The sequence below is a fragment of the Lontra canadensis genome, unplaced genomic scaffold (genome assembly GCF_010015895.1).
Source record: "Lontra canadensis isolate GAN:19392208 unplaced genomic scaffold, GSC_riverotter_1.0 scaffold41, whole genome shotgun sequence".
NCBI lineage: Eukaryota > Metazoa > Chordata > Mammalia > Carnivora > Mustelidae > Lontra > Lontra canadensis.
Genome location: NW_022631035.1, coordinates 3,772,830 through 3,798,485, shown reverse-complemented (window position 1 = coordinate 3,798,485; position 25,656 = coordinate 3,772,830). Strand labels below are relative to the sequence as shown.

At 44.2% G+C, this 25,656-nt stretch overlaps 1 non-coding gene across 1 annotated transcript; it reads right to left on the bottom strand.

Annotated features, from left to right (window-relative positions):
* Window positions 1–16,059: 16,059 nt before the first annotated feature.
* Window positions 16,060–16,163, bottom strand: LOC116875519. Its single transcript, XR_004384203.1, has one exon. It is a non-coding gene; the product is annotated as a U6 spliceosomal RNA (small nuclear RNA).
* Between the last annotated feature and the right edge of the window lie 9,493 nt (window positions 16,164–25,656).

Below are 25,656 nucleotides of genomic sequence, written 5' to 3'. Positions count from 1 at the left end.
GAGCAGGATGCTCCCGGGCCGGCTCGGCGCGTGTACGAGTCTGTGCACGGCGGGGAGGTGCAGGGCGTGTGCACGGCACGGGCGGGACGCGCGCCGCAGTCGGCGCCGGTCCCTGCTGCACAGAGGGCCGGCGCGGATACTGTGCAAGACCCGGGCCCGGGCGCCGCAGGGTGCCGGCGGGGGCTGGGGGGAAGCAGACGGATGTGCAGGGCCGGGTCCGCGCCTGCCGTCCAACGCGCTAACACGGAGTCACGGCGCCCACAGATCGGAAAGGATGTCGCGCGGGTCTCCAAGCACCGCAGGCAGAGCGCGAGCCCCCTAGACTTGAACGCGCCCAGGCGGGTGAACGCGCGCTCCCGCTCGCTCCCCGGCGCGTTCCCCGCGCAGTCTGCGGAACCACAACGCGAGCGGGTATTAAGGGGGAAGGACGGGGCGTGGCCTGGCCAGGGAGAACCAATGGGCCTGGGAGGGGCGCGCGGGGGCGGAGCTCGGGCGCAGAGCGCCGATTGGCCAGTTCGCCCTCCGGTATGCAGATACAGTGGAGTCACGTGGCAGGGGCCGGGACGACTTCCTGTTGGAGGCCAACGCGGGGCGGGGAAGGGGGCGCGAGCGCCCCGTCTGGCTGGAGCGGGGGGAGGGGGGTTCTTGTCAGTTAGAGCAACAAGATGGCCGCGGTGGCAGCTCCGCACCTCAGCGCGACGGCCCCGGGAGCCGCAGCCGCCGCCGCCGGCCCCGCCGCCCCGCAGTCCTGAGCGCCGTCCCGGCCGTCCCCGCCGCCCCTGACAGGGCCGTCCCTGCGCCCGCCGCGCTCCTGCCGCCGCCGCTGCGGGCCCGCCCGAGCCGGAGGCGGAGGGAGCGGAGCCGGCCGAGCACCGAGCGTCGCCGCTGCCGCCACCTCGGATCCCGGGCCGCGCCGGAGCCGCCGTCCCGCTTGCGGGCGCGAGGAGGAGGGCGCGTCGCGGCGTCGCCGGGGCCGGACCTGGACCTGCCGGGACGCGCCGCCGCCCACCCGCCCGCGCCGCCGCCCCCGCCGCCGCCCGCGCCGGGACCTGAGCCCGCGGCGCCGGCTCTGAGCGGGCCCCTGCCGCCCGAGCGCCCCGCAGGCCCCGGGGCGGTCGTCCGGATCGTCGTTGTTGTTGTCGCTGCCGCCGCCAGGCCCGCGCCGCCGGAGCCCCGCCGAGGATCCGCCGCCGCCGCCGCCGCCGCTGCCGCCGCCGCCGCCGCCGGGGACGGAGCCCAGGTGAGCGCGGGCCGGGCCTCCGAGTCCCCGCCGCTGGCCGAGCTGGCGGCGTCGCCTTTGTTCGGCCGGGCCTGGAGCGCGAGGGGCTGGCGGGTCCGGGCGGGAAGGGATGCGCGGCGCGGGGCGGCGGGAGGAGCTGCGGGCGGCGCGGGGCCGGTGCGTGCGTGCGCGCGGGGAGAGAGGTCCGCGGAGCGCCGAGTGCGGGGGAGCCGGCGGGGTCGCGGCGGGCGGTGCGGTCACACGCCAGATGTGTGTGCTTTCAACCCGTGCGGCTGTTGGAGCCCGGCGCCCCCGGAACAGTCGCCCCTGGATTTTGCATTTCCGATGGCGCGCACGAACCCGCAGCGTTGTTGGTGCAGGGCCTCCCGCGTCGTTGTTTGCGGGAAGAGCGAGCCCTGGGCGTGCTTTGGGGGAGGGTGCGGCCGCCCCCGGGTCTTCTGCGGGTCTGGAATCAGGTGGGCTGCCGGCGGGGCTGCAGACTGCGGAGCAATGCGCACGAGGAAAAGGAGCCGCGCCACAGCTGCCCTGCTAGCACATCACGTAACCCGGGCGCCCCAGTGCCACCTCTGCTTGAGCGACGCCTCGTCTGCACCTTTACCTTGTGGGTGACATTGAATCAATTGGTTCGTGGCTGTTAGAACGTGCGGGTGCGACGGTAGGGGTTCCGCGCGGGAACCCGGCGGGGAAACCGCTCGCCTGTCGGTTGCACAGAGCTTTGGGGATCTCACCGGAGATGCAGGGTCGGTGCCGCCCTGGGCGGGGAAGGAGGAGCCGCAGAGCCCGGCTGCACCTTCGCGTTTTAAGGCGCTCCGCGGTGTCGAGTGATGCTGTATAAAATGAGTGGAATTGTCGCTTTGCCTCTGTCAGATTAAACCTCCATTTGCGTTGCCTCCTCGCCTGTGTCTAGGCATGAACCGCAGATTCTGAGCTCAAAATGGTGCTCTGTGGATGTCCAACTTGAGCGCCTCGAAGGAGTTGCAAGTTGTGGGCATCTGGCTGGTTTAATCCATTGTGTGCCGAGGGTCGGGTTTTCTCCCGTATCGGGTATTCTCGTCGCTGCGCTGCTGTCGGTCGAGGTGGTCAGATGATGATGATCACTGTGTCGCGATTGCTAGGGGCCTGGGCCGGACCTGACCCGCGCAAGGCTTATTTTATGCAACTTACGTCCTACGTTTAGAATTGAGTAACTGTGAGGATGAGTGGAGACGCTGGAGATGTGTCTTGAGGGATCCCAGCGGACAGTGGTGTCCAGTTTGAAGTGTGGCCGAGTGTTGACAGTCGCGTGCTTCGGTTCCAGACTTCCTTCTGTGCTACCAGCAGACGTAGAAGATAAAACTTAGCCTCTGGCCAGATGAACTTGGTTGGCTGAGGGCACCTTGAAGAAATTTACATTATTCCCGCACCACAGAGATGGTGAAGGTCTTTGAACACCTTTCATGTGGCACTCCGAGGATGCTTTGTTGGGGGAAGTGATGGTAAATGAGGTTTTGAGAAATGACTAGCCCAGTTTCATTATCCAAGTTAATTTTGTCAGCGTTTATGGGAGACAGTAGTGGTCTGAGTAGCTGCCACTTCATTTCCCTATCCTGAAAGTTTGCTCTTTCTACAGAAAGTTTTTAATATTTATATTCTCATAAAAATAGAGGGTCTCAGACCCTTTCACACCTTGGGTCACGACATATTGATACCCCAGGAAATAGTAACAGTAGAAGTATTGGTTAAGTTAAATTTGACTTATGGTGACACAGAGTGATTTCTTCAAGCTAGCACTTCTTTAAGCAAGAGAATGGATCTGGGGAATCCCAGATGTTTTATATACATTAAACTCACACACACACACAGACACACACACAGATACTTGATTTTATTATGAGGATCTATTTTTATTTTTTATTTTTTTAAAGATTTTATTTATTTGACAGAGATCACAAGTAGGCAGAGAGGCAGGCAGAGAGAGAGAGGAGGAAGCAGGCTCCCCGCTGAGCAGAGAGCGCGATGCAGGGCTCTATCCTAGGGCCCTGGGATCATGACTTGAGCCGAAGGCAGAGGCTTAACCCACTGAGCCACCCAGGCGCCCCAGATGATTTAGTTTTAAAAGACTGATTCTAAGCCTTCCATCTTTCTTGTCCAGAGCAAAGATCTTACTGACAGTTACCTCTGTTTTTCACTCTTAAGCTATTAAATTAGATAAGGTTGACACCAAGGCTGTCATAAGACTTAATCTCACTATTTCATTTTGGATTCTGGCATTTAAATATTTTAGTAGTAACCTGGGGTACATGTAAATGTTGACTCTGGTTTTCCTTCTTACAGTGTTTATTGTTGTTCTTTTTTAAGTGGCGCGAGTTTTAACACTTTGACAAAGATTATTTTGTAGCAGGCTTATATTTATACTTAGTTGGCTCAGGAATTTTGGAACACATAGTTGCATTAGAGGGCTGAGTATGAGGGAAAGTGGGGTGCACTGTTTCGTTGGACCTGCAGGGGTTAAAACAGAAGTTAGTAATGGGGGAGGATATACTCTAAAATTACGGTATTTCTCACCACCACCACCTTTTTGTTAAACAGCCAGCTTTACTGAGATAAATTTGTGCTTCTCCAAATGCTGTCATCTGGCTCACTTCCAAAACCAAGCTGGGGAGGAGGAGGTCAGGACTGGAGTGGGGCAGCCTTTTTCCTCAGTGAAGAGAGCTTTCAGTTGGAAAGAAATGGAAGATAGAATTCCTACAGTACTGGTTGCCTACGGAGTGTGTGCATGACTGCCCCAACTCCAAGTGAGAGCGAGAAGTGCTTGAGTATAAACTTACTCTTGCGCCACTCAAAGAGATGCTAATCTTAAATTTTAAAAAAAGCGGGTGGGGGGTACTAGTGCAAATTAGTTTATTTATCCTTTATTTGAGTATATAGAATATCTTTGGCATCATATAACTTTTCTAACAACGTGACCATTTTCAGGCTTAGGAGCCATTTTAAAGACTATTTATGGGTCTTTTGGGCCTTCCTCAGTAAGAATTAGACCCATGAGATTTCATGCGAATGTCGTAGAAGACTCTTAGCACTCAGTCAGGGCTTAGTGTGCAAAGGTTGCTATCTGAGATTTTATAAGGAAGAAAATAGATGGTCTACTCTGAGGCTGTTTCCCTTATCAGAACAACATATGAGATTATTAAGATTTGGGGATGCAGCAAACAGAGATTAGCTAGAGCGACTGAAGGGGCGCGGGTGGGGAAGCATGAGAAACAGGTGAGGAGGGACAGATTTATAGGTCTTAGAACCAAGAGCCTTTAGCAGAGAGCACCTGGAAGGTCTAAGTAAGCGGGGAAGAGCCAGGCAGCTGTGCGTGTGTTTTGTTTTTGGTCTCTTTGACATTGGTATGGCTTCTTACTGGTGATTTTTGAGACAAATGGCTTTTTACTTTTCACACCCAGCTTTATTTTAGAGGGTCTTCTGATGTTTTAGATGAGCTGTAAGGCAATCTTTTGAAGGAGTATTAGTGTTGCAGTCTTTTTGTATGATGAGTAGATTTTATTTGCTTAAGACAGCATCTTAATTTTGCTTGGAGATGCCACAGATTTAAATAGAATGGAATATCAAATGAGAACTGGCCTTTTTTTCCCCCCCAGGTAGATTTTTGCAGATTTTCTTGCTTTAAGCCAGTTAATCACGAATATCTAAATTTTTACAAATTAGCTTTTTAAATAATTGTGCAGTCATGAGGAGAGCATTCTTTACTTTGCCAAATAATAATACAGTAAGCTTTCTTTAAAAATAGATTTTAACGCAGTAAAGATGTTCTCAATTATAAACATTCAGCTTGTATACAACTTTTCAAGAATATAATTACTTATAAATATAAAGATTACTTGTCAGAAATAGCTGTAATCTTGTGTAGAGATTGTATTTGTGATGTTGAAACCAAGCAATGTGGAATCCTCGCCCAGCGAACTTGTTTGAATAGCTGGCATAAAATAATCCTGTAAGTTTGCTGTTGTGCAGAGCATGCGTTTGAACTGTAAGTTATTTAATGAAAAGTAAAATGCGTATTCTTTAATTCTCCAACTGGGATGTGAGGAGGCTTTGTATATTAAAAACATGTTGAAAATTCATCCCCTTTGTGCCATGTTTAGAGTTTTACTAAAAATGAATTCTTTTCTTGGCCACAGATGCTTTCAGAGAATGAAGAAGCTGTTGTAGGGACGGAGAGCTGTTGGTTAAGAACGCATTCTTCCCCCGTAGCCCTCCAGAGGCTGCAGAGCTGTGTGCGGAGCTAGACAATCTGGGCGCCCAGCCATAAAACATCAGTGCTGAAGCACAGATAGTTGTTCGCGCCCTCCTGAGCCCTCCTGGCTGCAGCCACTGCAGAAGGAATGGCCTTGGGAAAGCAGTGCTCACTGCTGTCTTAAACTCATAATACTGCATGTGGCTCTTTGGTTTTATTTTGTTTGTTTTGTTTTTAAAGGTTTTATTTATTTATTTGACAGAGAGGTCACGAGTAGGCAGAGAGGCAGGCAGAGAGAGGGGGGAAGCAGGCTCCCCTCCTAGAACAGAGCCTGATGCGGGGCTCGATCCCAGGAAGGCAGAGGCCCAACCCACTGGGCCACACAGGCGCCCCGTCATGTGGCTCTTTGAGTTGGAGCTATGCAATGGGACTTTGGTTTTCTAAGATACAGTAATGAGTAAGGACGGGCAAGAATACAAGTTCTAAGGCACCTCTCTTCCAGGTCAGTGTATTTAAATATTTGCTCTAGGAAGTGGGAGTAGTGACTTGTCTGTCCTGTGGTTTCTCTTCCTTTCTTTACCTATTTGTCACAACACTCCTCTCTCATTAGAGAGCAGCCTGCCTGAACAGCCGTGGGGTCACTGGACCACTGGGTCATGGCACCCAGGGCCCAAAGAGCCACCTGGAATCTGCTTCCAGAGGTCCGGCAGGGGGGATTGGTCCATTTTTGGCTTGGTTCCCGCTTTACTTCCTCATCAAAAAATTTTTTGTGCAAAAGTATGAGAATGAAAGAGTGTGCAAATAGATCATTTTGTCGTCATTATAAGGTTACAGCATTTTTTGTGACCAGCATGTGTTCGTATATAAATCCACAAGCTCCCCCGTGATCCTCTAGAATGCAAACACCTGAACGGCTCTTTTTTCTTTTTCTTCTTTTTTTTTCCTCCAAAGATTATTTATTTATTTATTTATTTGACAGGCAGAGATCACAAGCAGGGGGTGAGGCAGTGGGGGGGGGGAGCAGACTCCCTGCTGAGCAGAGAGCCGGATGTGGGGCTCAACCCCAGGACCCTGAAATCAGCCACCCAGGCGCCCCAGCTCTTTTTTTTTCTTTAAAGACCCTTTCTGTTTTCTTTCTTTGGAACATTTTAGAAATTAATACTGTATTGTGTCTTCATAATGCTCTTCCTGTGAATGTCCTTCCAGTACCACAGTATGAAGTCCAGTCTTCTCAGCAGGAGACCACCCCTGTCTGTGGTTGAGTCCCTTACTAAGGTGCAGTCTGGGTAGAACCAAGGCGGTTTAGGGGAAGAACGGTTTGTCGGATTCACTTATGTGTGCGTCTAGCTCATTAAGACTAGCGTCTCTCACAGCTAAAATCAGCTGCTTGAGTTGAGCCTGGCAAGGGTATTGTTTACTTTTTATTCCCAAAGATAATTTCTTTTTAATTACTCTTTTAATAAGTGGGGGAAATCTAAGTTAAAGTAGCAACAGGGAATTGAAGTTGAGATCTGCAGTTGGGAAATGGCAGCGTTCTGATGCTGAGCCACCTGTCCATCCACGCGTGCGTGGAAAGATGTTAACAGAGTTGTTCAGAAGTTACAAGGGGGGAGCGCAGACTTACTCCTTTGATTATATTCTGTTTTCTCACACTGTATATCACGTGGGCAGTGCACAAGGGGAGGGGAAAGGCTGTAGGAAAGGAATTTAATCTTTGTTCTTCAGGAGGCTGATGGTTTAGAGAAGGGTTTTGGGCCGGGGGATGAGTGGGGGCTCTGTGGAAGGAAGGACATTTGAGTCTCTGGGACAGTTGAGAATTGGGGATGGGGATGGGGGGCGCTGGTTGGAAAGCATGCTCTCAGGTCACCAGAGCTCCACTTAAAAATAATCTTCAAATAGGTACAGCTAATGATCGAGCACTTACTGTGTGATAGTGTACTGAGGACACGAGTATGATCTTATTCCATCTTCACAGCACAACACACCTGAAAAAATGGTTGCTTTTATTGTTCCCAATGTACAGACCGGGAAAGGGAGGGCAGAGGACAGAGTAATTTCTACACGATCCCACAGCCGGTAGAAGGGAAAGCCGGAATTTAGACTCAGTCCACTTCAAAGCCCTCACTCGTGGATAAATAGCTTGGATTATTTGAATAGCTTTTTAATTAGTCTTTCTTCTGGTCTATATCCTACCAATCCATCTGCTAATATTAAGCGAATGCTTTCTGGGCACTGTGTGTGTGTGTGTGTGTGTGTGTGTGTGTGACCCATTCCTCCGCAGCAGCCTGTGAGGTAGCTCATTACTATGCCCATCCTCTAGAGGGGGGAGGCTAAGCCCCACAGAGGCTGAATACTTTACCCCAAATCAGAGACTTAATAATGCGTTTAGGTGCTGTGATGCCGACATTGGCATCTTGCACTGCCTTCTGAACCCCAAGTCTGGCGTGTCATTAGTGCTCTGTGCCACCGAAACTTAATGCCTTCCTGTGCGGTGACCACAGTGAGGACCAACGGCTCCCTGCCCTCCTAGAGTTGTCTGACTAGTGAGAGAGGCAGACACCAAACAAAAAACAAAACCAAACCTGAAATAGCAATTAAGTGTTGTGAAACTTCCTTAAGTTAACAAAAACGTATGGTATATAATTATATAGTCATATACCATATCTGCCCTCTTGAAGATGCATGTTAACATAGTGGATGCTCCCAGAAGTCTAGCAGGAAAAAAATGTTTACCTTTATTAGCCCAATTTTCCCCCAATTTATGTGACTATCACACATTGTTTACACATTATATTGCCTTTTGATTCAGTGGAATCTACTTTGAGAATGCAGAAATAGAGTGCCTGATCATTCAGAAGAGGGAAAGGGCCCACAGGTTGCAGTGGTCAGGCAAGACTTCACTGGAAACAGGACCTGGAAAGTTGATAGAATTTGGCTGGATGGGGGAACGTTTTGAAAGTGGCTAAAAATAGCAGCTAGAACTCTTTTTTTTTTTTTTTTTTTTTAAGTAGACTCCACACCCAGCATGGAGGCCAGTATGGGGCTTGAACTCACAACCCTGAAACCAAGACCTGAGCTAAAATCAAAAGTCAGACGCATAATGGACTGAATCACCCAGGCACCCCTGGGACTCAGTATTTTTATCGAATAAGTGAATACTAGGTCTAGCTGTAAGTAGAAGCTTGTGTTGGCCGCGAGGCTAAGGAGCTGTGTGGGTACAACCTCCATTCTTTGGCTGCCAGTGGTTGTCGATGGGCATGACATGAACCAGGTGGCAGATTAGAAACCTCTTTTGAGCAGGTGGTTGAAGGGGAAATTGGAAGTGTGAAGACCATGGTTTTTGTAGTTGTCTCTGTAAGGTGATGCAGGCTTGGACAAGCTTAGTGGTAGGACCCAACTGAAAAGGTGTTACAAAGATTCAGCAGGAGAAAACGAAACAGAAGGAGGGCTGGTGTGGGCTGGTGTGGGCTGGTGTGGGCTGGTGGAAGCATGAGTTCTAAAAGGTAAGACTCCCAGTGCTTGCCGCTCTTTCTGGAAGTTCTGGAGAGGCTTTAGGTAATGAAGAACCTAATGTTGAAGTAGTTGGTAAAATACACGGAGTGCATCCTTTTAGAGTGCTGACTGGGGAAAGATGATACATAAGATAGCAGTTTTAGGAGAGTTTGTTGTTTGAGTTCTGGGATAGAGATTTGACTCACAGCATAAATCCCAGTAGGTAATGAGCCATGTAATAATAGGGTTCTGCTGTTAATTATGGTGAATACTCTCGACGAAATCAAATGTTCTTAGTACCATACCCATAAAAATATCTTAACTCAGACTTTATGTAACAGTACTAGGTGTGTTGTAAACTATATGGATATGGGATATTGAGAAAAGAGAGAAAACAGATCTTCAATATTTCTAGGACATATAAGATCAGATTATGATATAACAGATAAGATTATAACATAAACAGCAGTGTTAGGCTGTGTCGAAGTTACTAGAACTTTTTAAAGGTTAGGTAAATGTAATAGCATCCTTAAACCTAAGTGATCGTAGATTCTTTTTTTTTTTTAAACAAAGAAAACAAAACCATAAAATGGACCTTTTGTTACTTTCATAGAGTGCGGTGGGGAAGCTTTTTGGGAGGCTGGCTTTAAAACAGACAAGAATATTATTTATTTACTGTAGTCAGGTGATGAGTAAGAATCTCAGCCACAGTTGCCCTTTTGTGTATATTATGGTTTTGGGTTTAATTGATGAGCACGAATCATTCACCCTGTTCATTTTAGGCTCAGAATCCCAGCAAAGCTCTTGACAGATTCCTGTTCTGCGAAGAAACCTTCATCATCATCATCATCATCATCATCATCATCATTTCTCTCTTAGATTTTGAGTTACTTGGTAGCAGGGATAATAACGTGTCCAAATCTTTATTTTATCTGCCGTATTTTATGGATACTAAGATCAACGTTTTCAGTTTTGTCTTGAGTCATCTGTTTCTTCAGAGATCTTGTTTCCACAAATGAGAGTAGGGGCAGAGAAGAGGCTGAGAAATGAGTACTTTCCTTCTGTTTTTAGTCTTGTTGGGAATAGTGACCCACTGACCATGTTTTCAGCTGGTCCGCCCAGCGTGTGGGGTGTGTCTGCAGGTGTGTGGCCGTCTCCATGGTCCTCTGCGGCGCCCTTGCTCCATGTTTTCTGGGGGCACCCAGAGCAGTGGGCTGTTGCCTCTCCCTGAGGCCCTTGGGGTCTGCCAGGAAGTGCCACCAACCAAATTATGAAGAAATAATGTGACATTTCTTATGGACATTAAAATTTGGTATGGAAAACAAATTACAAAATAATTCCTGGTTTGCCTTTTACAGATCTGGTAACTATCTTCAGATACTAGCCCACTGGAAGAATGAGTATTTTAACTAATGGAACCATTCTGGCCAACCAGAATGTTTGGTTAGTATATATTAAACATATCCTTTTATTTTCTATCAGGGGGACTCTAGAAATCAGATTTTAAAAGAATGTTGTCAAAATTCTTTTTCTTTCTTTCTTTTGTTTTTGTTTTTTTTTTTTTAAGATTTATTTATTTATTTATTTGACAGAGAGAGAAATCACAAGTAGGCAGAAGTAGGCAGAGAGGCAGGCAGATAGAGAGGGAGAAGCAGGCTCTCTGCTGAGCAGAGAGCCTGATGTGGGGCTCGATCCCAGGACCCTGGGATCATGACTTGAGCCAAAGGCAGAGGCTTAACCTACTGAGCCACCCAGGTGCCCCCAAATTCTTTTTCTTGAAATCAGTTTGTGTTGATTCCTAATTCCTTTGGCAAAATTATTAGATGTGGTTATTTAATTAGCTTACATACTTGCCTATTTCTTTCTTTTTTTTTTTTTTTTAAGATTTTATTTATTTATTTGAAAGAGAGAGAGTGAGAATGATGGGGAGGCAGGGAGAAGGAGAATCAGACTCCCCGCTGAGCAGGGAGCCTGATGTGGGGCTGATCCCAGGACCCTGGGATCACGGCATGAACAAAAGTCTGATGCTTAATGACTGAGCTATCCAGGTGCCCCTCAAATAAATAAATAAAATCTTTTAAAAAAATGGGTTTTTCTCTTTAAGTTGTGATTTTCTAACTAAGTCTCAAATTAGTGGATATCAATTTCAGGATTCAGCCTTTAAGATCATTCAGAAGTTTTGTTTTGTTTTGTTTTAAGATTTTATTTATTTATTTGACAGAGATCACGGGTAGGCAGAGAGGCAGGCAGGGGTGGGGGAAGCAGGCCCACTCTGGCTTTAACCCACTGAGCCACCCAGGTGCCCTCAGAAGTTTTTCTTATCTTTTTATTTGTTTTTTTCCCATAACCTTTCCCCCATTTTTTCATTTGCTTTTTAAATTTTTTTTTCATTTTATTTTACATTTTTTCTCCTGAAATTGCACTTCCGAAACGATAGTAAGGCGTGGTTTGGGCAGTAGGGTGAACAGTCAGCTTTCTGGCATTTCAGTGCCCTGCTGCGTGGCTAAGCCTGTTTGCTTTGAAGATACAAATTCGCAGCTGGAGGAAGGATTCTAAATTTCAGAATAGCTATAGTTTTTTTTTAATATGTATAATTTCATTTTTTATGAATTTATTTATTTTAGAGAAAGAGAGTGTGCACTTGCATGCGCACAGGTTGGGGAGAGGCAGAGGGAGAGAACCTTCAAGCAGTCTCCCCGCTGAGTGGGGAGCCCGACTTGGGGCTCGATCCCATGACCCATGAGATCACGACCTGTGCCAAAAGCAAGAGTCAGACATTCAACTGACTGAGCCACCCAGGTGCCCCAATAGCTATAGTTTTTTTGAGTGCTTATCATGTGCCAATTATAGAAAGTCTAATATAATTTCATTTATTCTTATTAGTAGATAAGAAACCAAGGTATGAGAGAGGTTAGGTCTACCTGATTAACAGTGACCGTGTTCCTGACTGTTCCGTTATTCCATTTCATTCAGACAGAGTGATTTTCATTATTTTTAAATACCTAAGAGTTCTTTGGGGCCGCAAATGTGAAGTGTGACATTTGACCTATTTTAATAAAACAATTTTATTAAGCATCACATAAATAACCTGTGTCTGTTGGGTTCATAGCCTCAAATAGTATCATTTTGGGCGCTAAAAGCATATTAAGAGAAAACTAACAGTGATGTGTTTATAAGGATCATTTATATTTGAAAAACCTGGTGGTGAATTTCTTTTCTCTCTGATTTCTAACTTTGGCATCTAGAATGCAGTAAGGCAAGGAGTGTGTCTGTAAGACAAAGATCTCTTGGATTTTTTTTTTTTTTTTGCCACAGCAGTAGGGTTTTCTTGAAGCATTATTTGAAAATTAATGTTACTGGAAATTTTAAGCCTATTTAAAGGGATTCTAGTTTTGATCCAAATTATTAAAAGTGGGAAGACATTTCTGTAAAACTCTATGTCACCTTGAAACTGGAATGCTTTAGTTAATGGGGTAAGCTGGAGGTAAGCTGCCTTTGATACAGGAGAGCCGCGTACAGATGGGTGATAACTGTCTTTCTTCAGTCTAATTCACCCATTTCCTATTCAATCTCAAATCACCGTTGGAAAGCAGTTTCCCTCGCTTGACCCATTTTTCATCAGCATTATATCTTTCTTCTGCTTCTTCAACAAAAAAAATTTAAAGGAATGGAGTGTGACCCTTGCAGACTTACATGGTAAGAAGAGTTAAAGATACTTGCTTTGGAATATGCATATTATCTTTTTGTTTTGTCATGTGGCTGTGTGGTTGGAGGGATAACAATTTTGCTGATTTTTTTTTTTTAAACTTCTGAATGGTTTACTTACCAGATAGTTGGAAAGGATTATTGGTTTGAGAAAAACCCCTAAATCAGTACAGCTTTTATTGCATCTTTAAAATCTCACAAATAAGTCTGAAAAGTCATCTGGCATTTTGCTGTTTCTGTAGCTGGACAATTTAGGTCTTATTCATCAGCCTGTGGAACTGTTCCTTTTTCAGAAAAGTAGCTAACATCCAAAATTTTTCTGATATCCTTTTTTTTTAACTGTTGTGGCTTGCTGAATCAAAGCAGCAGAGTTTGATACAAGTTCAGTGTCATTTCCTTCAGGAATTATTTCATCTTTCAGGGCACCTGGGTGGCTCAGTTGGTTAAGTCCCAACTTGTGATTTCAGCTCAGGTCATGATCTCAGGGTCATGGGGTTGAGTACCGTGCCAGACTCTGTGCTCAGCGGGGGGGGGGTCTGCTCGGGATTCTCCCTCTTCCTTTGTCCCTCCACACAATGCTCTCTCTCTCTAAAAATAAGGAAATAAATCTTTAAAAAAATTAACTCATCTTTCTGGGATTGAGATACTGAACACACAACACTTTCCTGAACCCTCCAGGTATATTTTTCACCCAAGAAATTTTGGATTTTGAGACGCCTGGGTGGCTCAGTTGGTTAAGCGACTGCCTTCGACAACACAGTTCCCGAGTCTACATTGGTCCTCCTGCTGGGCAAGAAGCCTGCTTCTCCCTCTGCCTGCCACTCCCTGCTTGTGCTCTCTTTCTCTCTGACAAATAAATAAATAAAGCTTAAAAAAAAAAAAAAGAAATTTTGGATTTCAAGAAGAGAACCGTTCTTCTGAAGAACAATGTTGATGGGAAAGTGAGCATACATGGACCTCATCTGGTAACAGAAACCCAGTCTAAACCTTGATCATGTTCTGTCCAGGAGTACAGATAGCGTGGGCAGTAGTGAGTTCTTTTCTGTTTCCTGCCATTTGTCCACTCAGAGCCTCTTCTTCTTTCCGAGGAGACTGAGTTCTGCATTGATGGGATTCAAGTCCCTCCACAGGGTTCCTCTGGGGCCCTTCACTGTACCAGTGCACGTATCCCTCTAGAGCGATGTTGACATTTTCTGGGCTGTCAGCACTCTGATTGCTGAGAGTGGTCTTCGTTCTCACAGTAGATGTGGCAAAGAGCAACAATTTTGCTTTTTTTGATTTCACAGTTTTTAGAAGAGATAAATGTTAAATGACTGATATTGGTAGAAAGGCATATGGGTAGAAGAAAAAAAATAGGTGTGTAGGGGTAAGGATCTTGTTTTAGTAACATGGAAGTTTAAGGATATTATCATTTCAGTAGACATATATATAGTAACCCTGTTATTGATATATATGTGTTGTAAACTGTCTACTTATGTGGAGATCTGGTCTCTTAATGTCATTATCTTTACATCTCCACTAGTCACAGATATGACATGTTATCATGTGATAACATTCATTCTACATCCATGGCTTATAGAGTGCTTAAATTGGCTCTGTCCTTGCTAGATCAAATTAAAAATGCCCCAACATACCGAACCTAACAAGAATCTCCTTCATGAGATTGTCTCTGACTTCACTCATGGAAACTTTTTCTCTTTATCGACATTCACACCTTTGGTAATTGAGTCCTTTGACTTTAAATACCACACAAATGGGGCCCCTGGGTGGCTTAGTTGTTAAGGGTCTGCCCTTGGCTCGGTCATGATGCCACGGTCTTTGCATCCAGCCTTCATCAGGCTCCTCCCCCACTCCCTCTGCTTGTGTTCCCTCTCTCACTGTGTCTTTTGGTCAAATAGATAAATAAAATCTTTTTAAATATTACCATACAAGCCCTGAGATTTCTGAATTTTGCATCACCAGTATGGACTGCCCCCAGACTCAGTATTTTCATACCCAGTTGCCTTGCCACATCTCCATGTGACTGTCGCGTGAGAATTTCCACCTCAGATGTCTATGACTGAACTCCCGCTCTCAGCCCTACTTCCACTGCACGTGCGCTCCTCCGTGTCTCCAACAGCACTTTCTTCCTTTAGTGCTCCAGTCAGAAATTTTGGAATCCCCCTGATTTGTCTCTATGTACACTTCATAAAAAATTAAAGGAGATTTCTAAGTAACTATGGGTCAAAGAAGGGATCACAAGAAAAGTCAGAACATATTTTGAACTGAATTAAAAATAGAAAACACAACACTCTAAAATTCCTCTGGTGCAGCCAAACTGTACTAAGAGGGAAATTTATAGCTTTAAAAATGTCTATCTTAGAAAAGGAGAAGGATCTCAAATCAAAAATTAAGCTTTCACCATTTGAATCCACAGAGTGAAAAACAAACTTAAAAAAAAAAAAAGAAAAAAGAAAACGAAAGGAAGGAAATAAAGATCAGAGTGGAAGTCAGTGGAGTAAAACCAGAAAAATAGTAGAGAAGATCAATAAAACCCAAAGCTTGTTAAGTGGAAAGATCAACAAAATTGACAAACCTGTGGCTAGACTGAGAAAAACAGAGAAGACAGCTTAGGTAAAATGACACAGTCCTAGAAATGGGACAGAGTCCACCAAACTGATTTAAAAAGAATGAAAAATCTGAATGGGTATATAGTAAGTAAAGACGTTAGTAATTACAAATCGTTTTTAAAATAAGCTCTACACCCAACATGGGGCTGGAACTCATGACTCTGAAATCAAGAGTCACACGTTCCGCCAACTGAGCCAGCCAGGTGCCCTAGTAATTACAATTCTTGCCACAAAGAAAAGCCCAGGTCATCCAGGTCATCTTGGCTTCATTGGTAAATGCTGTCAAACATAAAAACCTAATATCAAACCCTCACACACATTTCCAGAAAATAAAGAAGGAGGAAATGCCTTTTTGTTTTTTTGAGGATTTTATTTATTTATTTGACAGAGAGAGAGAGACCACAAGAAAGGAAACACAAGCAGGGGAAGCAGGAGAGGGAGGAGCAGACTCCGAGACAAACAGGAAGCCCAGTGCAGGGCTTGATCCCAGGACCCTGGGATCATGCGTGACCTGAGCCGAAGGCAGACGCTTAATGACTGAGCCACCTAGGCACCCTGAGGAAATGTTTTCTAGCTGATTCTTTGAGGCCAGGATTGCCATGGTACCAAAGCCAAAGATATCACAAAAAATTAAAAGCACAGCCAGATCCTTTCATGAATCTTAAGTGCAGAAATCTTCAGCCAAATACTAGGAAGCCAAGTCTGGCAATGTGTAGAAACGATTATGACCAGGGGCATCTGGGTGGCTCAGTCAGTTCTCTCCATCTGACTTTTTTTCTTTTCTTTTTTTTTTTTTTAACGTGGAACACTTCACGAATTTCTTTGTCATCCTTGTGCAGGAACCGTGCTAATCTCCGTATCGTTCCAATTTTAGTGTATGTGCTGCCGAAGTGAGCACTCATTCTGACTCTTGATCTCAGCTCAGGTCGTGATGTCAGGGTCATGAGTTCACACCCCACACTGGGCTTCATGCTGGATGTGGAACCTACTTTAAAAAAAAAATTATACTATAAAGCTAAAGCAGGACAGTTTGGTATTGGCACGTGGATAGACTTATTTGCAAATATTTGGAACATAACCAAGTGTTCAGAAATAAACCCTTACAGTGAGCTGATTTTCGACACAGTGCAAGGCATTTCAGTGGGGAAGAAGGTAGTCTTTTCTTTAAGATTTTAAAGTATCTCTGGACCTCAGTGGGGCCTGAACTCATCATCCTGAGACAAGAGTCATGTGCTCCACCACTTGAGCTGGCCGGCTGCTCTGAGACACGCTTCTCCTGCGTGTCTGCACAGTACAGATAAACCCTCCCTTCACACAAGAACCTGACCATGAATGTATACTCCTAGGGCCAGTTAAGTGGAAACAGTCCAAGACCATCAACTGGTAAATGGATATTGGAAATGTGGATAAAGGTTTTTTTTTTTTTTTTTTAAGATTTTATTTATTTATTTGACGGAGAGAGAGAGATCACAAGTAGACAGAGTGGCAGACAGAGGGAGAGGGAGAAGCAGGCTCTCCACTGAGCAGGGAGCCGGATACGGGGCTCGATCCCAGGACTCTGGGATCATGACCTGAGCCGAAGGCAGAGGCTTAACCCACTGAGCCACCCAGGTGCCCCGAGAATGAGGTTCTGAGACATGTTGTAGTGTGGATGGATCTCAGTAATATCATAGCAAGTGAAAATAGCCATATTTCGTTTACATGATACTTCCACAAAGGGCAAAACTACGGGGTCCAAAAGTATGTTAGTAGTTGTCCAGGGCTAAGGGCGAGAACGAGGAATGGCTTCAGTTTGGATCTTGGTGGGTAATGGAAACGTTCAAAACCTGGATCATTGTTCTTATAGCTGTACAACACCATAAATGTACGGACTTCGTAGAGGAGAAAAAGCTGCCCTTTTTTCTGAAGACTTTGGTGCGTACACACTGCAGACACTCTTGTATTTTTTGTTAGAAATAGGAGGATTAGTTCTTGTGGTTTTGTTTTCCTTAGTTTTATTTGGGGTTTATATTACCATTGCTATTGAAGGTTCTATATAGTCAAGGTGGTAATGGGTTAGCAACAACAGTCTTACTAACCAGCATTATATTTTGTGTGCCTGCTGTGTTTTCAAGAATAAGTCTTAATTAATTTAAATTATTGAAAATTCACAGATCTTTAGGGTTTATAGAGGAGAAAACTGAGATCCAAAGAGCGGGTGTAACTTGCCTAAGATCAGACAGTCCTGGCCTCAAACTGGAGTCTTGGAGAAAACTAATTTTATGCCTTTTGGCATAGATAAAAGAGCAAAGGGAAAGATGATTATAAAACAGGTCAGTGAGCAAACATATTTTAAAAATTAATCTTGCCAGTAATCAAAGAAAAGCAAATTAAAGAAACCAGATTCGGGGGGAATAAGTTGGCAATATTTAAATATAATACTAAGGAGAAAGAGAAAAGAAATCCTTCCACTAGTGCTGCTAGTATAGTAAGAAAATGGCTGTGAAAATGGTCATGTACTCAAAAGACTTAAGTTACATTCTTGCCTATGAATGTATCTGTTGAGATTCAGTTTTGAAGTACTTTGGTGGATGTGGGTGAGGAACAAAATGAGAAACTGAGTGACTATCAGAAAGGCAGTGGTAGAGGGAATGGGGATGCTTCCCTTGTAATTTTGCCGATAAAGGAGGTACACACAGCACTCTTTTGTTAAGATTTTATTTATTTGTCAGAGAATGAGAGCACAGCAGGGGGAGTGGCAGGCAGAGGGAGAAGCAGGTTCCCTGCTGAGCAAGGAGCCTGATGCAGGACTGGATTCCAGGACCCCAGGAACATGACCCCAGCCGAAGACAGACACCTAACTGAATGAGCTACCCAGGCATCCCAGCACTTTTTTTTTTCTTAAGGTTTTACTTGTTTCAGAGAGAGAGAGAGAAAGAGAGCGAGAGAGAGCGTGCACATAAGTAGGCTGAGGGGCAGAGGGAGAAGTAGACTCCCTGCTCAGCTGGGAGTCTGACTTGGGTCTCCACCCCAGGACTCTGGGGAGCCCAAGGCAGACCCCCAACCAACTGAGCCACCCAGGCACCCCTCACACAGCAGTTTAAAAAAATTTTTTGTCATTCCTTTTTTTTTTTTTTTAAAGATTTTATTTATTTATTTGACAGAGAGATCACAAGTAGGCAGAGAGGCAGAGGGGGAGGAGGCAGCAGGCTGCCCGCTGAGCAGAGAGCCCGATTTGGGGCTCAATCTCAGGACCCTGAGATCATGACCCGAGCTGAAGGCAGAGGCTTAACCCACTGAGCCACCCAGGTGCCCCAATATTTTTCATTCTTGTAGAAAGGTAATTATTTCCCAAGTATTATTTAGTCACATCTATCCTTTTGAGGGTAAAATCAATTTTTTCTTTTTCTTTTTTTTTTTTTTTAGAAGGTTTTATTTATTTATCAGAGAGACAGCAAGAGAGGGAACATGAGCAGGGGGAGCAGCAGAGAGAGAAGCAGGCTTTCTGCTGGGCAGAGAGTCCAGTGCGGGGATTGATCCCAGGACCCTGAGATCATGACCTGAGCTGAAGGCAGATGCCCAATGACTGAGCCACCTGGGTATAATCTTTTCTTTTGAAAATACGGAAAAGCGTTGTGGTTAAGACTTAATACACAAGTAAAGTTTCAACACGGAAGCGGGAGCGAGCATATGGTTGCCGTCTTTTAGTCTGCCACATAAGACAATCAAATAAAAACACCACCGTCCACTCTTACCATTATAAAAGACATCGCTGTGCGAAGAAGTACAAAAGATACCATCTTAGAGGAGAGTCCTATAGCTTGAGTGAATATAACTTCATGAAAAATTTACCTGACATCATCTTTTTTTCTCATTCTGTGGAGTCATCTTGAGTGTGTGTGCATATGTGTGCACATGTGACAGGGGTATACATATATCAAAATTTACTGAATGGTATACTTTATTTTTTATTTATTTATGTATTTTTTTAAAGATTCCATTTATTTATTTGAGAGAAACACTGAGAGAGAGCATGTGAGGGGAGAACGTCAGAGGGAGAAGCAGACTCCCTATAGAGCTGGGAGCCTGATGTGGGACTTGGTCCCGGGACTCCGGGATCATGACCTGAGTCGAAGGCTGTAGCCCAACCAACCGAGCCACCCAGGTGCCCCTGAATGGTATACTTTAAAGATATGCGGTTTATTTTTCTCACTAAGTGTTAACGAGCATTTGGCACCGCTGTTGTAAGTGTGGTCTTGGGAATTGTCTAGCCAGTTCTGGGCTAGGTTTCTAGGAATGCCGCTTATAAGCTGGGTAACTTTGGGTTTATTTTTTAAATTTCTCTGAGCTTTGTTTTCTCATCTGGAAGATGTGAGTAATAATGCCTACTACAGGGTTATATGGATTAAATGAGATAGTGAGTAAATTTGACACCTTGTAGGTACACATTATCGTCTCTGTTCACCTTGCAAAGTCTTTTACTCACTGTCACACATTTGTACTGTCATTACCTATTTTTGTGTGTGTTACTGTAATTGCAGAGGAGTGATTCAAGCGTAGAGAGTGGTGTTATTTTAATCCTACCATAGACGTGACCATAGCAGTCACTTTGGTATGGTTTATAAGGTATGTGGGGTGGGGAGAATGTTTTACTCTGAAAACGCGGATGTGCTGGTGTATGAAATTACTGTGTGAGTAAAGGCCTAGGACAGAGATTGAATTTGAATTCTGTATAGATTATTAGGATTTGTTCTTGTGATGATCATATTGTCAGTTTAATTTACTATATTTCACACAAAGAAGCCCCAGTCAGGGTTCCAGAAATGCTTATAAATAGGTCTCCTGTGGCATTTAATTGTCATAATGTGTAAAGCTTTATTCAGTGAGATCAAGAAAGAAAAATACAGTCACTTAGTCACTTACATATAAAGCTTAGTTTTCCTCTTCGTGTTGAAGGTATGTTAAAGAGGAAAAAAATGGAATGTTTAACATGTTGCTACTTGGCATACAGGTTGTATGACGTATATGACAGATGGTTCTGGTTGGGATCTATCTCAAGTGCTTAGACTTTCCAGTTTTTATGTAATTATATATGTATTACAAGTTTTCTTCTATTAGAGTATAAACTCCTTGAAGGCAAGATTCATGTTTGACTTTTCATCTTTTATAAAACTTAGCTCATTGACTTTTATAGAGTATGCACTGAGTAAATATTGCTTGGTTGATTGAATAAGTCTTCATATATGTTAGGTTACTGACTTCTGATGGCGTCAGGTCTCTCCAAAAGTTTGATGAGATTCCTAATGATGAGGAAAGTAAAGTGAGCACTAAGATCTCCTTTTCAGTTTCACTGATATCTTTCCTGGGTCCATAATCTCCAGTAATTTTAAAGCTTTATGTAATGAAAAGCAACTCCATGACTCAAAATGGTAGATATTCGTGGCCTGGCATGTAACAGAAAGACAACTTTTAGGTCAGAAAGAAATACTAGTTATTGAGCCTTAGCTTAGTGGTAGCATTGGATGTTAACATTTTTAAAAAGATTTTATTTATTTCTTTGACACAGGGAGAGAGAGCGCGCGCACAAGCAGGGGAGCAGCAGAGGGAGAGGGAGAGGCAGGCTCCCCGCTGAGCAGGGAGCCCGATGTGGGATGCGATCCTGGCACTCCAGGATCATGACCTGAGCCAAGACAGTTGCTTAACAAATGAGCCACCCAGGCTCATGGATCTTAACTTTTGGATGGTCACAGATCCTTTGGGAGTCCAGAAAACCTAACTAGAACAAGAAAAATTTTAATAATAAAAGAATTTGTCTCCAAAATGTTTCTCCTTTTCAGATAATGTTAATAAAAATTAATTCTTTCAGGGGCACCTGGGTGGCTCAGTCTGTTAAGCCTCTGCCTTCGGCTCAGGTCATGATCTCAGGGTTCTGGGATCGAGCCCCGCATTGGGCTCTCTGCTCGGCAGGAAGCCTGCATCCCCCACCCCCTGACTTCTCTCTGCCTAATTGTGATCTCTCTGTCTCTCTCTCTCTCTGTCAAATAAATAAATCTTAAAAAATTAATTCTTTTGTATTTTAATATTTACTATGAATTATCTAATAATTTTAAGAAGGGAAAGGCTATCCTCTTATGAAGCCAGCATAATTGTAATACAAAAAAACATGGAAATGATAGCACCAAAGCTAACTCTAAATTTCTGTCACATAGGGCACCTGAGTGGCTCAGTTGGTTAAGCATCTGCCTTCTGCTTGGGTCATGATCCTGGGGTCCTGGGATCAGGCCCCACGTCGGGCTTCCTGCTCAGCGGGGATCCTGCTTCTCCTCTCCCTCTTCTGCTCCCCCTGCTTGTGCTCTGTCTCTGTCAAATAAATAAATAAAATCTTTAAAAAAAAATTTCTGTCACATAATTAAATCTTAAATCCTTTTTTTTCTTTAATTTTTTTTTTTAAATTTGAGAGAGAGAAAGAGGGTGCATATGTGTGAGTACACATGCTAGCAGGCAAGAGCAGGGGGAGGGGCACAGAGAGGAGAGAAGCACACTCCCTGCTGAGCATGAAGTCAGATTTCATGACCCACTGAGCTGAAGGCAGATGCTTAAGCACCCAGGTCCCCCTAAATCTGAGAATTTTAAATAATTTACCAGCAAGTATAATTTACCAGTATTAGTATTATTTCCTTAAAATCTCTTTCTAAAGAAAATTTGAGACAAATGGAGCTGCCTATTATATCAGCAGAGTGGTAAGACCAAGTAAGGGTTACCTTGGCAATACAAGAACTCTTAAAATCCCTCTAGCAGTAGATCAAGTAAGACCAAGTAAGGGTTACCTTGGGGATGCGAGAAATCGAACATTCCACTGCATTGGTAGATCAATTATAAGATAATCCTAATTGCTACCTAGAAAGTTACTGAGTAAAATGCAGTATCTTTTGAGACTTCTGCTTCCGGCTAAGGGAGACCAGTTGTGTCAGACCGTCAACTGCTGCCAACAACTAAAAACACTAGGTAGACCATAAAAAGCAACTCTTTGATGGCATTAGACGTTACCAGGGCATTGAGGACTTGGAGGGGCCAAGATCCCCCAAAGAAGGGCAGTCGAAGCAGCAGGATAACTGTTTGGTGCCACATGTCTCCTCAGAGGCATTGGCCAGCTCAAAAGCTATGACTGCAAAGCCGAACAGAAAACAGGTTGAGAAGCTGATAGAGTGTTCAGCTGACTTAGGAGATTAGGAAGCATAAAAATTGGATTCAGGAATGACAGAGGAGGAAGATCCCTGGTGAACATCCCCGGCTTTTGGTTGGGACCCTCTCCCCCAAAAGTTTTACCCTGGGAGGGAGGATGAACCTAAAAATCCTGAAACCCAGCTCTCACAAAAACTAAAACTTAGTTTTTAATTGCCTGAAATAGATTAAAATGATTCCCCTCAACTTTTAATTGCCTGTAAAAGCAAACGTAAGTCCTCTCTGAAGCAGGGTAACACTGTCCAGAACCTTAGGTTATCGCTACAGATTTTCACAGTAAGTTTCCAGTCAAAAACCAGGCATATAAAAAGACTGAAAATCAAGGGGAAAGAAAGACAACAAGGACACCTACAAAAGATCCAGATTTTAGGGTTCTCAGCCTTGGACTTTAAAATAACGTTGATCAGTATTCTCAAAAAATTAAATGACAAAATACAGTAACAGAAGGGTTTCATAGCAGATTAATCACAGTTGAAAAGAGCATTAGTAAACTGGAAGACATCAGAAGAAAATATCCTTGCTGGAGCTCAGAGACAAAATGGCTGAAAAAGGAAATGAAAAAGAAAAATGCATTACAGACCAATCGGACACTATTAAAAGTCTAAAAATACTTATAATTGGAGTGTCAGAAGGAGAGGACAAAGATTGGAGGTAATATTTAAAGAGGTAATGGCGGATGCCTGGGTGGCTCAGTGGGTTAAGCCTCTGCTTTCAGCTCAGGTCATGATCTCAGGGTCCTGGGATCGAGCCCCGCATCAGGCCTTCTGCTCAAGCAGGGAGCCTGCTTCCCCCCCCCCACCTCTGCCTGCCTCTCTGCCTACTTGTGATCTCTATCAAATAAATAAATAAAATCTTTAAAAAATAAATAAATAAAGGTAATGGCTGGGAATCTTCCAAAACTGATGAAAGCTGTCAAGCTACACATTTAAGAGTCACTGTGTACCTGGCCACCTGGGTGGCTCAGTGTGTTAAGCATCTGCCTTTGGCTCAGGTCATGATCTCCGTTCCCTGGGGAGTCTGCTTCTCCCTCTGCCCCTCTACCTGCTTGTGCTCATGCTCGTGCTCTCTCTCTCTCAACTTAGTAAAATCTTTGGGATGCCTGGATGGCTCAGTCTGTTAAGCGTCTTCCTTCAGCCCAGGTCATGATCCCAAAGTCCTGGGATCAAGCCCCCACATCAGACTCCTTGTTCATCAGAGAGCCTGCTTCTCCCCTCCGTCTGCCTGCCACTCCCCCCTGCTTGTGCTCTCTCTCTCTGACAAATAAATAAATAAAATCTTTATTTAAAAAAGTCTTTAAGAAAAAAAGAAGAATCACTGTGGACCTAAGCAGAATAAAAATAAAAAGGATGCCTGGGTGGCTCAGTCTTTTTTAAGCATTTGACTCTTGATTTCGACTCAGGTCATGATCTCAGGATCATGGGATTGAACCCCACATTGGGGCTCTGCATTCAGTGTTGAGTCTGCTTGTCCCTCTCACTCTGCCCCTCCCCCAACTAACTAACTAACTCTCTCCCACACACACAAATAAATAAAATCTTAAAAACAAAACAAAACAAAAGAAGGGGGAGAGAGAGAGGAAAGAAAGAAAAAAGGAAAGAAAATGGGAAAATTGCTAAACCCAAGGAAAGTCTTGAATTAACCAAAGGAAGAAACACACATTACCTTCAAAGGAGCAACTTGACTTTGCTGAGGAAATAGACGTCTGAAGACCGTGGAACCAAATCTTCAAAGTGTTGCGAGAAAATAACTGCCAACCTAGTAATTTATATCTAGCAAAAATGAAGGTAGAATATAGACATTTTCAGACAGGCAGAAACTTGTGAGAATTCATCACCAACAGATTCACACTAAAGAAACTATAAAGAGGGTTCTCAAGGTAGTTGGAAAATTATCCCAGATGGAAGTATGTACATGCAGGAAAGAATGAAGAGCAGTGGAAAGAGAAAATGGTAATAAATCTGAAGTTATGTTAACTGTATAAAACAGTAAAAATAATAACTGACATTAGCACAAAAAGCAGGAAGAGGCTAATTATAGTTTAAATATCCTGAGGTCCTTGTAAATTTATATTAAGAAAAGATTATGAGGGGCATCTGGGTGGCAGAGTTGATTAAGCATCTGATTCGTGGTTCTGGCTCAGGTCGTGATCTCAGGGTTATGAGATCGAGCCCCACGTTGGGCTCTGTGCTCAGCACAGAGTCTGCTTGAGATTCTCTCTCCCGCTCTCCCTCCTGCTCAGGCATGCTCTTTCCCTCTCTCAAATAAATAAATCTTCAAAAAAAAAAAAAAAAAGACTAGTGAATCCAGGATATAAGGATATAATGCCTAAGGCAGCCCTTCTCTACATGTTTAGTGAGAGAAATTTAGTAAGGAAAAATAAGTCAATCCATAAGGAAATTTGTATGCATATAATAACGTAGCTTCACAGTGCAAAAAGCAAAAATCAGCAGAATCAAAAGGAGAAAAGATAAGTTTGTTATTGCTATTTTTTCCATTTGACACAAATCAGGAAGAGTAGAATATTTGTTTAACATGGTGTAAGTTCTCAGACCAACTTTCCATATCAACTTAATGGTAAAACCCTAAAAGCAGTCTGTCACTATTGTTGTACCTAATAACTCACTTTCAGAATTTCTGTTTTCCATCCTAGAAACCTGGAGCCTGCTGGGGTTTGGAGTTTTTATTTTCCAAGTGGGGAATGCTTCCACCAGAGGCTAGAGGGTGGTTCCATCAAATCGTGTATGAGGCTGCCACCCACTAGGGACTCTGCCATTGAACGGGAGGACTCACTTTACTGCCTGGAGTGCTTGATCCTGATGACTAAGGGGTAGAAGGGGTCATGCTACACAGTGGGGGCAAGGAAGACTGTTAATTTGGGATTCTCTGGAGTGTCTTCTAGTAAGCATGCACTGTTTTAAGGAATAATGAAAAACTGCACCCCCAAAAGGCAGGTCCGATGAGTCAGATCCTTCAAGAATGAGGGTTACGGTTATCCTGTCATCTTGAGAACCCTGATGACCTGAGGTTCTGATTGAAGGCAAAGGAGATATGGGATGGGAAATGGAGAAAGAAAGTTTTGGATACCATCTATGCCCTCGTGACCAGGTACAGAAATGAGAATTGTAGTGATTTAGCATAGTTTTTCTTTGTTACGTCTGTATGTTTAACTT